The sequence below is a fragment of the Vulpes vulpes genome, chromosome 3 (genome assembly GCF_048418805.1).
Source record: "Vulpes vulpes isolate BD-2025 chromosome 3, VulVul3, whole genome shotgun sequence".
Classification (NCBI taxonomy): Eukaryota; Metazoa; Chordata; class Mammalia; order Carnivora; family Canidae; genus Vulpes; species Vulpes vulpes.
Window position 1 is genome coordinate 103992236 of NC_132782.1, and position 15414 is coordinate 104007649.

The 15414-nt window shown below is 37.8% G+C and overlaps 1 protein-coding gene across 22 annotated transcripts in view; it reads right to left on the reverse strand.

Annotated features, from left to right (window-relative positions):
* Positions 1-15414, reverse strand: part of MRTFB (myocardin related transcription factor B) — a 271363-nt gene that overhangs the window by 158337 nt on the left and 97612 nt on the right. The gene's annotated exons all lie outside the window — the stretch shown is intronic.

Here is a 15414-nt window from a genome sequence, read left to right on the forward strand (position 1 = left end):
GAAAGAATAAAGAAATGTGTGTCTCTGGAGCCCCCAGTAATTGCTACTGTGTCCTCTCCATGCTGCACCTCAAACTACTGACCCTTCTGCACCCTCCTCTCCAGCAACCACCACCCCATGTGCACTACATTCTTCTGGTTCTCTTCAGTTTTTCATCTGCCTGTAAGATTCTCAGGTCACTGGGGTGAGGAAGCTCATCTTTTCATCTCTATATTTCTCCTTGGCTTCTAACAGAGTAGTTGGTGCAGGGCAGTCTTTTAGTATTTGCTGAACTTTTTGTTGGCAGAGATCAAAATGAAGTCTATCTTCTAGTATGTTCACCCCCGCAACTGTGCCTACCTCCTACCCTATGCCTAGTGCTCATTCCTTATAAATCTGATCAAAACTACTAGCAGGGAAGGATAGAATAAACCCCTGAAATCTAAAAGGAAAAAGACAGGTGGCTGACATAGGTGACAAAATGATGGGATTTCAATTACCGAGATGTGAATGGAAGAGAGATTGTCAGCGGCTGCACTGGAAGCACACCATGGGGCAACTGCTTCCCCTCATACCTAGCTGGTCCACAACACAGACAAGTTTTGTGTCCTTTCTTTCCCCCCAAGTCTTCGGCACTGTCGGCTCTGCCTAACTGCCATCTCCATCCTGTCCCCCTCTGGTAACCTATGCCTTGACCCATTTGATAGTAGTTCTGATGAGCTACTTTAAATAATATACTGAACAAATGCAGACAGCCATACAGTACAGTTCAGCGTACACTTAACTTCGTATCTGTCCATTTATGTTCTCAATGAAGCTGGAAGCTGCCTTCGGGCAGGAGCTATGTAGACTTCTCCACACTGAGTTCCAGACCTATGCTGAGCACATGTAGGTATTCAACAAGGCTTCACAAACAAGATTTGCAATCCAGGAAGCATAGGAATAGTTTACAAACATAGCATCCTCACTGTCAGTTACAAAAACGTCCAAAATTACCAGAAAGTTGGAATGAACAATGATAATGTTAATACTGTTAAAAAGCAATTAACATTTCCTTAGAGCTAATTTTTTTTTAATTTTTTTATTTATTCAGAGGCAGAGAGAGAGAGGCAGGCAGAGAGGCAGAGACCCGGGCAGAGGGAGAAGCAGCAGGCTCCATGCAGGGAGCCCGATGTAGGACTCATCCCGGCTGCCCTCCTTAGAGCTAATTAAATGTCAAACATTGAGCTACGCCCTTCACAGTCTCTCTTTTAACCCTCCTGGGGTTTGGAGAGGTTTGTAACCTCAGTTATACAGTCAAGTGGGTCAGCCGACTGACTGACTGCAAAGTATACTCAACTGGCTCATGGATTCAAATACTGAAGATCCCCAATATATTTCCTAACAGTATGGCTAAGAAGATGGATAGCAATTTAAAAAGAAATGCTTCAAAATAACTTTTCAGCTCACTCCCATTGCACCTCGTACAGGTCGACACTCTATCAAAGGCCCCGCGCTCGTCCGTGTCTGATTATGTGCCCATGAGAATCTGAGCTCCTAGAGGCTGAGAACTCTGTCTTTTCATCTGTATACTCTGGTCTCTAGCAAAGTATCCACCACACAAGTGCATGGTTGATGTCTGTCATTGCAATAGTTGTAGGAGTAGCAGCATTAAGATTCTTAGTTTCCAACACCTATTTTTCACAGCAAATTTGTATCAAGATCGACATTGTAACTTTCAACTCATTAATTTAAATTTATTTCCATAGCAACTAGGCAAAGTGCTTCTTATAATACTGGCAAAGGCAAGCTCTAACTTAAGGTTCAACCCACTGAAATACTTCACAATCATTTGCTTTTGTTCTTAGTATGAAGAGACAGAATGACAGCGTTTAACTCTCTGTAACTTCCTCTCTAAGAACACTCTAACTTTACCATTAACGCCAAAGCAAAACTTATTTCTTTAAACCTAACTAGGCTATCGTTTCGATTAATAAAAGGACAGCATCTTATTACTTTGCAAATCTAAAAATCTATAAGAAACAGTATTGTTTTCTGTCTAATTAGGCCAGAGCTATATTTCAGACTCCGACAGAGCAAAAGGGAAAATTGTAACATTTCATTTTTAAAGTAAATATCACTTTTTTCTGATAACTGCCTTTTTATAAAAGATGTCATGGACAATTCTATAAGTGATTAGAAGAGACCTCTGTAGACTAAAATATGGACTAAATCAGCAAGGAAGTGGTATAAAACAACTTCTCAGCAGCCCTGGTGGCTCAGTGGTTTAGCGCCGCCTTCAGCCCAGGGCATGATCCTGGAGATCCAGGATCGAGTCCCACATAGGGCTCCCTGCATGGAGCCTGCTTCTCCCTCTGCCTGTGTCTCTGCCTCTCTCTCTCTCTCTCTTTCTGTGTCTCTCATGAATAAATAAAATCTTTAAAAAAAAAAAAAAACTTCTCAAGACCTTGTCAGTTCAGTAATTTTAACTCAAAAGAAAGGAAAAATTGGTTCAACTTTTCATTTCTAATTAGAGTGCTTGCTTTCTGAAAGTTTGCTGATTTCCATGATTTTAAAAAAAGTTTCAATTTCTGGGCATTAGTTCACATTTTTTTTTTTTTTAATGATTGGTTTTCTCCCTTCCACCCACTCCCTCCACCTCTAATTATTAGACCTATAAAAAGCACTGGTGATACTCTGACAGCCTTAGGTTTTTATAAGGATAACAAAACAGAAATGTAAATATACCTGATGGATAGGCTAACTATACTAACTATGTAGTCAGCTACAGTTTCTTCAGTATGGATGCCAAAGAAAGATAGATGGTGATCACACAGCCTACCTCAAAAAACTATCCAGTGAATGGGAGTTGATTAAATCCTAAGGAAAAGATCTCATCTGAAATTTAGTGTCTTTCAAAGTTTAGCTTAAAATACTTTTTTCTCCTTCTGCCTGTGTCTCTGCCTCTCTCTCTGTGTCTTATAAATAAAATATTTTTAAAACCCCAAAAAATAAAAAAAATAAAATAAAACCCTGTCTTTCTTGGGGCACCTGGATGGCTCGGTTGGTTGAGTATCTGCCTGCAGCTCAAGCCATGATCTCAGGGTCCTGGGATCAAGCCCTGTGTCAGGCTCCCCGCTTAGTGGGGACCCTGCTTCTCCCTCTCCTTCTGCCTGCTGCACCCCTGGCTTGTTCTCTCTCTCTGTAATAAATAAAATCTTTAAAAAAAAATAAAAGCCTATCTTTCTCAAATTTTACTACTGGAAATAATTGTATATTAACAGAAACAATATTCACTTCTTCGGTTTTTGATTCTTTACTCTGAACAGGATGCTCTTTGGTTTACAGATGAAAGCTCAACAATTTAGACAATGAAGCCTTCTAATAACACCGAGATTTACTGATCCATTTAAAAGGCAAGATTCAGCTACATGAATAGACTAACAGAAATGCACTATGCTGTCCTGCCAAGTGCAAAATATACATCAATCCACTTCACGAGTTTCACTTAGCATGTTTACTCATCAGTGTCTCTGCTGCTTGTGAGCAACATCTGAGGACCACAAATTTCAGAAATAAGTTAGGAGACCATGTCACGTGGCTGTCTGAAGTCTCTACAGAAAACTCTAAAAAATGGTGAACAGAATGAGAACATATGCTTGGCCCAGACATTCAAACAATTTATCCCTTTACTATCATTCCTATGTGAATAGATAATGTTCAGTCTTTTGAGCTAAACTTTGGTTCAGGAGTTCATACCTCAACATTCTCTATTCTATACCATGTCAAAGTTCATTTGTAGTTTGTCTTCTGTAAGATTTTTTTCCTCTCTGGTTCAAGAGCAGCCTCTGAAAAGACACTGTCATCCATTAACTACATAGATTATACATTAATACATATGTTACATCATCATGTGATTTTATTAATTTTTCTTCCAGTAGCAAGCCATACATAGTGTGTACGCCTTGGCATCCAGAGACCTGCCAGAACTTCTCCCGCAGGGATGTGAAGCACCACCTCACTGTAGCAGGGCTTTTAGCTCTATGGTCTTCTGCTGAACAGAAGGGGAAGCAGGGGCCTGTCGCGTCTTTAAAACTGCTACTCCTTCCATTTCCATCATTTCATTTTCAGCACCTAATTTACTGCAGTTTTGCTGGACTGGCTTTGTGAAGGCATTAAAAGTGGACTGTATTTGTAGCCAACTGGCCTGTGTGCCCTGAGAAGTGTAGCTACATTACCGTTAACACCCCATTCTGATTGCAGCAGTGAAAATGGGACTCCAGGGAGTATACCAGGGTTCCACAAAAGTCCATGGACCTAATAAGCATTGAGTAATAGCACAAAGGGTGTCAATAACACAAAGAAAACCCCTCAGCTCATGCTTCCAGCTCAAATATTCCCTAAATGAAAAGAGAGTGACTGGAAAAGAAGAGAGGAGAGGAAACATGAGGTGAGGCTGGAAAATGAAGAGGAAACACCTTTGTTAGATAAACAGCATACTTTTTTCTTTTCTTTCTTTCTTTTCTTTTTTTTTTTTTTTTTTTTGAGAGAAGAAAGAGGGCATGCGAGCACTGGGGGGTCAGGGGTGGAGGGAGAGAGAGAATCCCCAAGCAGGCTCCCTACCCAGTGTAGAGCCTAAAGGGGCTCAATGTCATGACCCTGAGATCATGACCTGAGCCGAAATTCAGAGTTGGATGCTTTGACTGAGGCACTCAGGGGCCTCATAAGCAATAGGTTCTTATTCTCTGAACATGATCCATCAAACTCAAGTATTCCTATACAACACAATTTCCCTGAGCACCTTGTTAATCAGTCATTTTGCTGGGTGCTTAGGATACGGGGATGAATAAGACCAATTCCCTGACTTTGTTAGGAAAACAGATGAGAAAACAGAGCTACAACATGGTGTGGTAAAAAGTATTAGACGAGAAGAAGATGTTATGGGGAGGAAGATAGTTCTTTAACACAACTGGGCAGAAAACTGGCAAAGGAGCTAAATCTTAAAGAACAAGATAGGGAAAGGATTGGTGGTGGTGGTGGTGGTGGGGTTTCCAGGCAGAGGGAGTTGGTAAGCAAATGATCTCTCTACTCCAAGACTTTTTATCACCCAATATTCTCCACCTCACTATCCTCCTCTAACCTAGAAGCTAAAGCCCACAGATAGAGGAAAATACACATTCCAAGGTACGCCTCATGAGAGGGAAAAGTGTACAGGTACATGCTGTGGGAATGTTGTTACAAACCTGAGAACTTATAACAGGATAAAAAGCAACATTTGTTTTTGGACATACTGTTTGCTGGACACCTTGTTACAAAGTTTGAGACCAAATAAAACTGAAGAGCTAAAAGGTTTTTAAGCCATTATAAATGCATGAAAGTTCAGCTGCATTTGTTTAATTAGAAAAACATATATAATCCTAAAAGCAGATGAAGTGGAAGAGGTTGGAGTCACTTTGGGGAAAAAAAGCTCTAGGTTAAGTAGATTCTTATGTGCATGTGACTCTTTAATTATTTCCTTGATTCCTTGAGCAAGGGAAAATGGCTCCCTAGTCAAATAGCATTAAACATTTACTAAGTGATAACTCATACATTTTCTCATTTAAACCACAACCAGAGGAAAAGTATCTTTAGGCTAAACTCCCAGTTACACAGAGTGTCAGGGAGGGAGGCAGGACTAGGATCCATTTTTTTCTGATTCAAAAAACTGGGTTCTGGTCCTGGCACCATTACAAACTGACGTTGCAATTTAATCCCATTGCTGCTTTTTCCTCTTAAAAAAAAAATTTTTTTTTTGAGAAGCAAACTGTTAAAGATGAAGCTTGCTCTTTCAGCTATACATTCTTTTTTAAAAGGCTCAGATTCACGTTGTCTCCCTCCCCATCTTTTTTTTTGTTTTTTTTAAAGATTTTATTTATTTCTGAGAATACACAGAGAGGAGAGAGAGAGAGGCAGAGACGCAGGCAGAGGGAGAAGCAGGCGCCATGCAAGGAGCCTGACGTGGGACTCGATCCCGGGTCTCCAGGATCAGGCCCTGGGCCGAAGGCGGCGCTAAACCGCTTGAGCCACCCGGGTTGCCCCTCCCCATCTTTTTAAGAGAAACTAAAATAATACATGTAATAACACTTTGCCCTCATGGCTATTTGAAAATAACTCCTCTATTTCTTTCTCTTTTGTTTCTTCCCTAGAGCTAACTACCTGCTATACTAGTAGTCCCAGCAAACAGCTGCTATGTATTTTTCAAAATCCCTAAATATAGTAAGAACCTTGATTCAGATTGGAGAGAAAGTCAACCTTCTATACAAACACTGAGAAGATGTTACTACATTGTGCTGGTTTCACTCCACTTATAAAATAATTCTAGAATTAAGCCTTGTTAGTGATAAAATGTTTTTGAAGTTATAATGTATTAAGGAATAATTAGAGAAATACTCCTTACTGAAACTGTTTGCAACAAGATACTGATGTAAATCTTTATAACAATTCCCCCACATTCCACCCCCAGATTTTCCTCCTATTCAACAGGAATCCTGTCAGCAACACCTGCCACTACCGTTACAGCTAAAGTTACTATGACCACTGCAAACAGTCTTAATGGAAATAAAAAGCAGGTTTATCAATTAAATCCAAGGGAACATTCACTGTATGCAGACTTACTCCTAGAATATTCTAACTCATTTTGCAGAATATTGAAAACAAGATCTGCAGCCAATGCAATATAAACTTTAGGAACTAATACTTTGGATTTGGTGTCATAAATTTATCCTAGACTTCAATAAAATAAGATCCCTTAGTCATCAAATTCTCCAAAGAGGCCCTCTTATCCCACTCTTTACAGGCTAAGCTCTCTCCGCACTCTTACTTGCTTCTGTCACAGCATTTATGACACTGTAAGACAACTGATAAAAAGCTACACATATTAACTCTGACTCCCTTAACCTTTCTGAGCCTCAGCATCCTCATTTGCCTTGGGGAGGAAACAGTTTAAAGGAAGACCTTAATGGAACCATACTGTATAAAATTAGAAAAATTTAACAAAAGAAAAAATAATTAAAATTACAGAGAGTAAGCAGAAGAAAGGAAATAATGATGATCAGAGCAGGAAAACAATGAAATAAAAAAAAAGTGAAGGAAATCAAAAGTTGGTCCTTCAAGAGGGTAAAAAAAAAAAAAATCAATAAACTTCCTACTGGACTGCTCAGGAAAAAAAGAGAAGATACAAATGACTGGCATCAGGAATGCGAGGGGTGATATCACCATAGATTCCACAGATATGAAAAAGATAACAAGTATCATGAAAACCTTTATGTAGTAAATTCAACAACACAGATGAAATAGATGAATTCTTTGAAAGATACAAAGTACAAAAAAACCCACTCAAAAAGAAATAAATACCCTGAATAGTCATAGATCTATTTTTAAAACTGAACTTGTAGTTTAAAATCTTCCCTCGAAGAAAAGTCTGGATCCAGATGGCCTTATTGGTGATTCTAACAAACAATAAAGGAAAAAATAGTACCAATTCTACACAAATTCTTTCTGAAAATTGAACAGGAAGAAACACTTCCCAACTTATTCTTTTGTTTTTTTTGGGGGGAGGGGGGTTACGTTCAGTCTTTATTTTTTTTTACATTTTTTTTTAATTGGAGTTCAATTTGCTAACATATAGCATAACACCAGTGCTCATCCAATCAAGTGCCCCCCTCAGTGCCCGTCACCCAGTCACCCCCCACCCTTCCCAATTATCCTATGAGGCCAATATTAATGTGGTACTAGACAGAGATATTAGAAGAAGCTATTATGTCCATCAAGAACATACACTTAAAAATTCTAAACAAAATTTAGCACGTCAAATTCAACAATATATATGAAAGATAATATATTCATCATTTACTCCAAGGCTTGTTTACTGTCAAAATATGCTAAAAGTAATTCACCATATTAACAAACCAGTAAATAAAAACCATATGATCCTCTGAGTAAATGCAGAAAAGAATCTAACAAAATCCAAAAGCCATTTTTTTTTTGCAATCCCAATTTTATTTTTATTTTTTTTAAATATAAATTTATTTTTTATTGGCGGGTTCAATTTGCCAACATATAGAAAAACACCCAGTGCTCATCCCATCAAGTGCCCCCCTCAGTGCCTGTCACCCAGTCACCCCCCCCCACCTCCCCTTCCACCACCCCTAGTTTGTTTCCCAGAGTTAGGAGTGTCTCATGTTCCGTCTCTCTCTCTGACATTTCCCACTCATTTTTTTCTCCTCTCCCCTTTATTCCCTTTCACTATTCTTTATATTTCCCAAATGAATGAGACCATATAATGTTTGTCCCTCTCTGACTGACTCACTTCACTCAGCATAATACCCTCCAGTTCCATCCACGTCGAAGCAAATGGTGGGTATTTGTCGTTTCTAATGGCTGAGTAGTATTCCATTGTATACATAAACCACATCTTCTTTATCCACTCATCTTTCGATGTACACCGAGGCTCCTTCCACAGTTTGGCTATTTGGACATTGCTGCTATAAACATCGGGGTACAGGTGTCCCGGCGTTTCATTGCATCTGTAACTTTGGGGTAAATCCCTAGCAGTGCAATTGCTGGGTCGTAGGGCAGGTCTATTTTTAACTCTTTGAGGAACCTCCACACAGTTTTCAGAGTGGCTGCACCAGTTCACATTCCCACGAACAGTGCAAGAGTGTTCCCCTTTCTCCACATCCTCTCCAACACCAAAAGCCATTCTTGATAAAAATTCTTAGCAAACCAAGAACAGTAGAGAATTTACTCAACTCGATAAAGGGAATCCACAAAAAATTACTGCTAACATCACAATTAATAGTGAAAGATTGAATGACTGCTGAGACAAAGGATGTCTACTTTCATTTCTTCGATCCAGTATTATAGTAGAGGTTCTGATTAGTGCAATAAGAAAAAGAAGTAACAGGCATCCATGTTAGAAAAAAAGAAAAAATGATCTTTATTCAAATACGATATTGATATTTATGTGGAAAAATCCAATGGACTTCACAAAAAAAGCTACCAGAACTAGTGAGTTTAGCAAAGTTGCAGGATATAAGATTTATAAACAAAACTGAATTGTATTTCTATCCTAGTAACAAAAAACTTTATATTGAAAAAAAATTTTTTAAGATGTTATTTATTCATTCATGAGAGACACAGACACAGAGAGAGAGGCAGAGACACAGGCAGAGGGAGAAACAGGCTCCATGCAGGAAGCCCTATGTGGGACTTGATCCCAGGACCCCAGGATAATGCCGTGAGCTGAAGAAAGACACTCAACCACTGAGCCACCCAGGCATCCCCTATATTGAAATTTTTAAGACTACTGCTTATAATAATGTCAAAAACATATAAAATACTTAGGGATAAATCTGACAAAAGATGTGTAAACTCTGTATTTAAAATGTTGTCAAAAGAAATTAAAGACGTAAACAAGAGAAATAATATGTTCATGGGTTGGAAGACCCAGTATTGTTAAGAAGTCATTTTCTTCCAATTGATAATACAGATTCAGTATAATCCCAAACAAAATCTCAGTGGCTGTTTTGTATAAACTGCTGATTCTAAACTTCATAGGCATATGCAAAACATGTGGAATAGCCAAAACAATTTTGAAGATTGGAGAACTAACACTACCAAATTTCAAAACTTATTATAAAGCTATAGTGATTAAGACAGTGTGGTACTAGCAAAAAGACAGACAAATAGATCACTGAAGCAGAGGGTCCCAAATAGACCCACATATATAGACTAATGATTTTGGCAAAGGTATAAAGAAAACTCAGTAAACAGAGAATGGTCGTTTCAACAAATGGTACCAGAACAACTAGATATCCATATGCAAAAAGCATCAACTCTGATCTACACCTTGTACCACATGCAAAAAGTTAAATCAAAATAGATCATATACCTAAATGTAAAGCCAAAAACTATAAAACACCTATAAGAAAACATAGGAAATAATCTCAATGACCTAGGATTAGGTAAAGATTTCTTAAATATGATACAAAAAGCATAATCCATAAAAGAACAAATTGATAAACTGAACTTTACCAAAATAAAAAATGTCTGCTCTTTGAAAGACACTGGTAAGAGAATTAAAAGACAAGTCAGACTGATAGAAAATATTTACAGATCATATATCTGAAAAGGAATCTATATCTACAATATATAAAGAACTCTCAAAACTCAGTAATAATAATTCAATAAATGAATGAAAGGCTTGACATTTCAGAGAAAAATGGCAAATAAGCAGATGAAAATATGCTCAACACATCAATGGTCATCTGGAAAATACAAATTTAAAGCACAATAAGAAACCACTCCAGGCTTTCTAGAATGGCTAAAATTAAAAAGACTGACCACACCATCTATGACAGAGATGTGGAACAACTGGAACTCTCATGCGTGGCTGGTAGGGAACATAAAAGGATACAATGATATGAAAAATAATTCAGCAATTTTAAAAAAGTTAAACATACACCTACTATATGATCCAGCCATCCCACTCCTAGGTATATGCCTACAGGGAAAGAAAGTCTATGTCCACACAAAGATTTGCATATGAACATTCTGATAGGTTTTATTTGTAATAGCCAGAAACTGGAAATATCCAAATGGCCATCAACAGTGAAGAGAGATATAAATCACAGATATCTATGTCTCTCAGCAATAAAAAGGGAATTAACTATTGATACACTCAACGATATGACTGAATCTCAAAATGATTATGCTGAGTGAAGAAAGACACACTAAAAAGAGTACATACTATTAAAAATTCACTTCTGTGAAACCCTACAATAGGCAAACTATAGCGACGAACACAGATCAGAGGCTGCCTGGAGATGGGGACAAAAGAGTATGAGGGAGGGTGGGTGACAAAGGGGTATGAAGACACTTTTAGAGTTAATGGATATTTCCATTCTTATTGTGGTGATGGTTTCAAAGATGTACACGTGTGTCAGAACTATTACACTGTACATTTTAAACCTGGGCCATGTGTTGCATTGTCAATTACGCCTCAATAAAGCTGGAAAAAAGTAACTGCCTAAACTTTATAATATCCATTTTAAATTATCCTTTTTTCATTGCATACTAAAAATCTTTCATTGTAGCAAAGCAATTGATGCAACTGCTTCAAGCACACCTTTTCTTTTGACCTTTCCTCTATATAAACAGCACTGTAAAATTACTATTGGATGGAAAAGTGAACAAACTGGTCTCCCTGGATTGCACAGTGGTCTGTTCACTGGCTTCAAATGAAGCCCAAACATTTAGCTAAACTACGAGTACTGACGGCTGGTCACTTAATACTGAAACAATTATAACCCCAAGCCACCCTAGAGCAATTCATTAATTCAATAAACATTTATTGCACATGTACTCTGTCTGGCATTGTTTCCAATGCTGGATTTCATGCAGAATGGTCACTACCAAATTACAGAGCCATTCTGCATCTACTCTGGGAATAATCTGTAAAGTTTTAGTCACTGCATTTAAATAACACAACTAAAGAACATTATGGACACAGGCTGATCCTTCTACACAAAGTTAAGATAATAATGCTATTGATGAGATGATTAAAGAATTATATGCTGACAGCCTGGAATTCCAGAATGAAGGTACCTCTTGAAACCTAAGTGAATTCAGGACAATTATTCAAAAAGTACTCCTCGAAGTACTTTTAGCTAGAAGAGGAGAGCCTGTCAGCTACAGGAGGTCTTGCCAGCTTGGAAATATAAAAAGATGTGGATATGGGTGAAATAGGTAAAAGGGATTAAGAGGCACAAACTTCCAGTTATAAAATAAATAGGCCACAGAGATGAAAAGTACAGTATAGGGATTACAGTCAATAATATTGTAATGACACTGTATGAAGACAGATGGTGACTATACTTGTCATGATGAGCAATGAGTAATACACTGAACTGTTGAATTAATATGTGGAACACCTAAAACTCATGCAACATCATATGCCAATTATTCTTCAATAATAACAATTATTATTAAACTTAAGTAGACAGATCCAAAACGATTTACGTAAAAAACATAACTAGGAAACTTTAATTCTCTAACTGTTCGTATCAAAGACAACAAACACCCCATGCAATAGTGTATTCTTTATTGTCAATTTTAGAGAAGTCTATGCTAACTGGACCAAGGATAGTAATCACATCTCATAGAAGGCGTACGCTTATTTTTTCATCACAAATAAAACTCAATAGGTCTGCATCTCTTGCCATAAATATAGGCTACTTTACAGCTTATCAAGGCTATCCATTTGAAAACCTTTTATTCTCCCTTTTTTCCTCCTGCAATGGTATTATCTTTTAGGCTATTTCCATAAAAGAATCCAATAAACTCATGCAATAGACATAAAAATTGACGAATATCCCTTGTTAGAGACAACGGCTGATGACACTATGCTTCACATACTTTAGAAACTGTTATTCCTTTCCTTAAAATTTTCAGGTTGCTTCTGAACTGTCATGTTCATATTCTCAAAGGAACAATTTTACTAAACGATAAGCTTTTAGTGAATTTTGACTGACATAATGATTCCTTGTCACATGTTCTAAACACATCATACCCAAATTTACATCCACATTAAACACTGCTAATCTTCTAAATATTCTGGAACCACAACATTACAGATCATGGGTACTGCAAGCATCTTTGTAAATATTCTTATTCCCATTGAGAAACAACAACCATTAAAACAAAAGGTTTTAAAAAAACAAACCAGTATTCAGTTATTTTACTGTTTTGTTTTTCAGATTTTTAAAAAATAAAAATGGTCTGTTTTAGGTAAAATATTAAGTATCAAAAAGTAGACACCCTCAACTGCTGGTCAGTAGCACGCAGTCGCAGAACTTTTCCATCTCACCTCCAACAGTTACTTTCACTAAAATGTTGAAATGGTACCTACTGCAGTTTGAGTGGAATTCAAACGGACACCCAAATCTGTATTTTTTCAAGACTTCTCCACTGTCAATTCTTACCCTACATTTCCTTCGGGAGGAAAATGCTGTCCCATGGCCTAACATCTATCAGCAATCTATAAAGTGCCAGGCACCATACCAACACTGACATGCCACACTTCCACTCCCCCTCACAACAGCTCTGATGGAGCGCCGTACAGTGAGGCAGAGTGTGAAGGACTTTAACAACCTGCCCAAGGTCACAGAGCTATTTCCCATTACTAATAGCTCAAAGGGGGGTCTTGAACCTATCAGCACCGAGTCTCCCAAGCCAGGCCCCAAGGGTGACCACACATGGCTGAGAATGTGGACCCATCTAACCCATGAGCACTTGGTATTTCTTTAGTCTCAGGGGGGTTAATCGGACTGTCTGCCTTAACAAGGAAGACGAGCAATGTTGTGATAGGACCAGGTGTACACAACAATCTGTCTCCCATGTTTTGGCTTTCAGACCCCTTAGTAACCATAACTTTGCAAAGTCGGGCATGGTCTCTTCTGTAAGAAGACAAGACTGATTTAGAACTATGGAGTGGCCTAACTAGTAATGTGATTATTGCTCCCGATCATGTGCAGAGTAGTGTTAAATACTGAAAACAATTCTGACTTAAAATCCTATCAGTGTTTATCATATGATCAAGTAATACAGTATAAAGTTATGACAAATAAGGTACATTCTTCACTCCTTCCAGGATTCAGCATTTCATTAATGACAACAAGGAACAGCAGTTTCAAATGGTAATCCTGGAGCCCCTGGGAGGCACTAGTCTGATCTTCCACAGCCTTCTGAAAATAACCTATTTCATATACTACTGGGGTTTCATGGATAATACATGGATAATAAAAGAAGTCTACAAAACACACTCTCACCCTTTACAGAATTTCTGTACACTATTTTGCTATCTTTGAAGTGTACAGTAAAACTACCTTAAATTCAGACTTCACTAACATAGAACAAGAACCAGTTGAGTAGCTTCTGTGTTCTATTAAGCAAGACTATTTAGTAGAGAGCATAATAAGATTTCTCAGCTACTTAAACTACAGAAACTACAACTGAAACATATTAGAAGAGTCTATTTACATACAGAATACCTATAAATTGCATTGAACCACTTTATAGATTCTTTGTAACCACTAGGCTACATAGTCACCTCAATTCTACACACACTCAGAAGTGCACTTCAATTGTTTTATACTTTCCATAAGTCAGACAAATTTTTCCCCTAATTAGACTAAATCTAGGTAGGGAAAGGATGTTTAGATTTTCCCCCTGCCCCATTATTTAATGCTACTTTTTGAATTATATTTATCAGTCATCGGAAAATCCAAAATTAAATGAGTGGAAATCCTGTATCTGAGAAAGTGATCTTGTCATTTCAGGTGATGTAATAGAGGAAAGACTCGGACAAGCCCAGAGACCAACTACAGAAGGGATGCAGGCTTCTACCTTCAGGACCATGAGTTTCCCACTGTCTCTAAGAGATGCTTACTCCCTGCTGGACATCTAGGGCTGTGAATTTTTCTATTTTTGAATGATGTTATCTTTGTAGAATTAATTAGTAAAGAATAAAGCTTGCTACCTCTTAAAGAATAAAATTATTTCAGAATACAGGATAATATAATATCAGATGCATTTTAACTACTTCTCCCCAGGAGCTGGTAAAGGGTATACCTCCAGAAATAGACATTCTTTTATTTTGGCCCTGTAAACTGATTTCAAAAGGGAAACGATTTGCAGGGGTCTAGGGTCTCAATAAAGAGATTTTTCCATGTAATAACTTTCAATGTAGTTAATAACTCATATAGGAAATCAAACCCATAATACTGGTCTCCTCATCAGTAAAATCCAAAATGTAGTCTTTGCCTGTCTTTGAACAGGTTCAGTAAAATTCAGAATATACAAAGTCTTAGCATATTAGGTATTTCTTGAAACTCTATCTGAAAGAATAAGCACTAATCTATAAACCAAAAGAAAATGATCTGAGCTATTTTATATATATAAAACAGTAATTTTAAAAACTGAGATGCTAGGGCACCTGGGTGGCTCAGTGGTTGAACATCTGCCTTCAGCTCACTCGTGATCCCAGGGTCCTGGGATCAAGTCCCACATTATGCACCCCACAGGGAGCCTGCTTCTCCCTCTGCCTGTGTCTCTGCCTCTGTGCGTCTCTCATGAATAAATAGATAAAATCTTAAAAAAAAAAAAAAAACTGAGATGCTATAAACTACTTAATTTAAGTTCTTAGAAATGTTCTAGTAAATTACAACTTGCTAGAAGGTGCTGGCCTGCATTCATAGTCAGGCAACTTTAGTGAAGTTCTTTGGGGAAAAAGTACGTAAGTAAAAATGCTCATATCTCTACTGTGGGGGATAGGGATGGAGAGAAAAATCTAGGCAATAAAGACACTAATATAATATCTTGATATATGGTGGAGTGGTAAGAGGAGGGTGTTCAGCC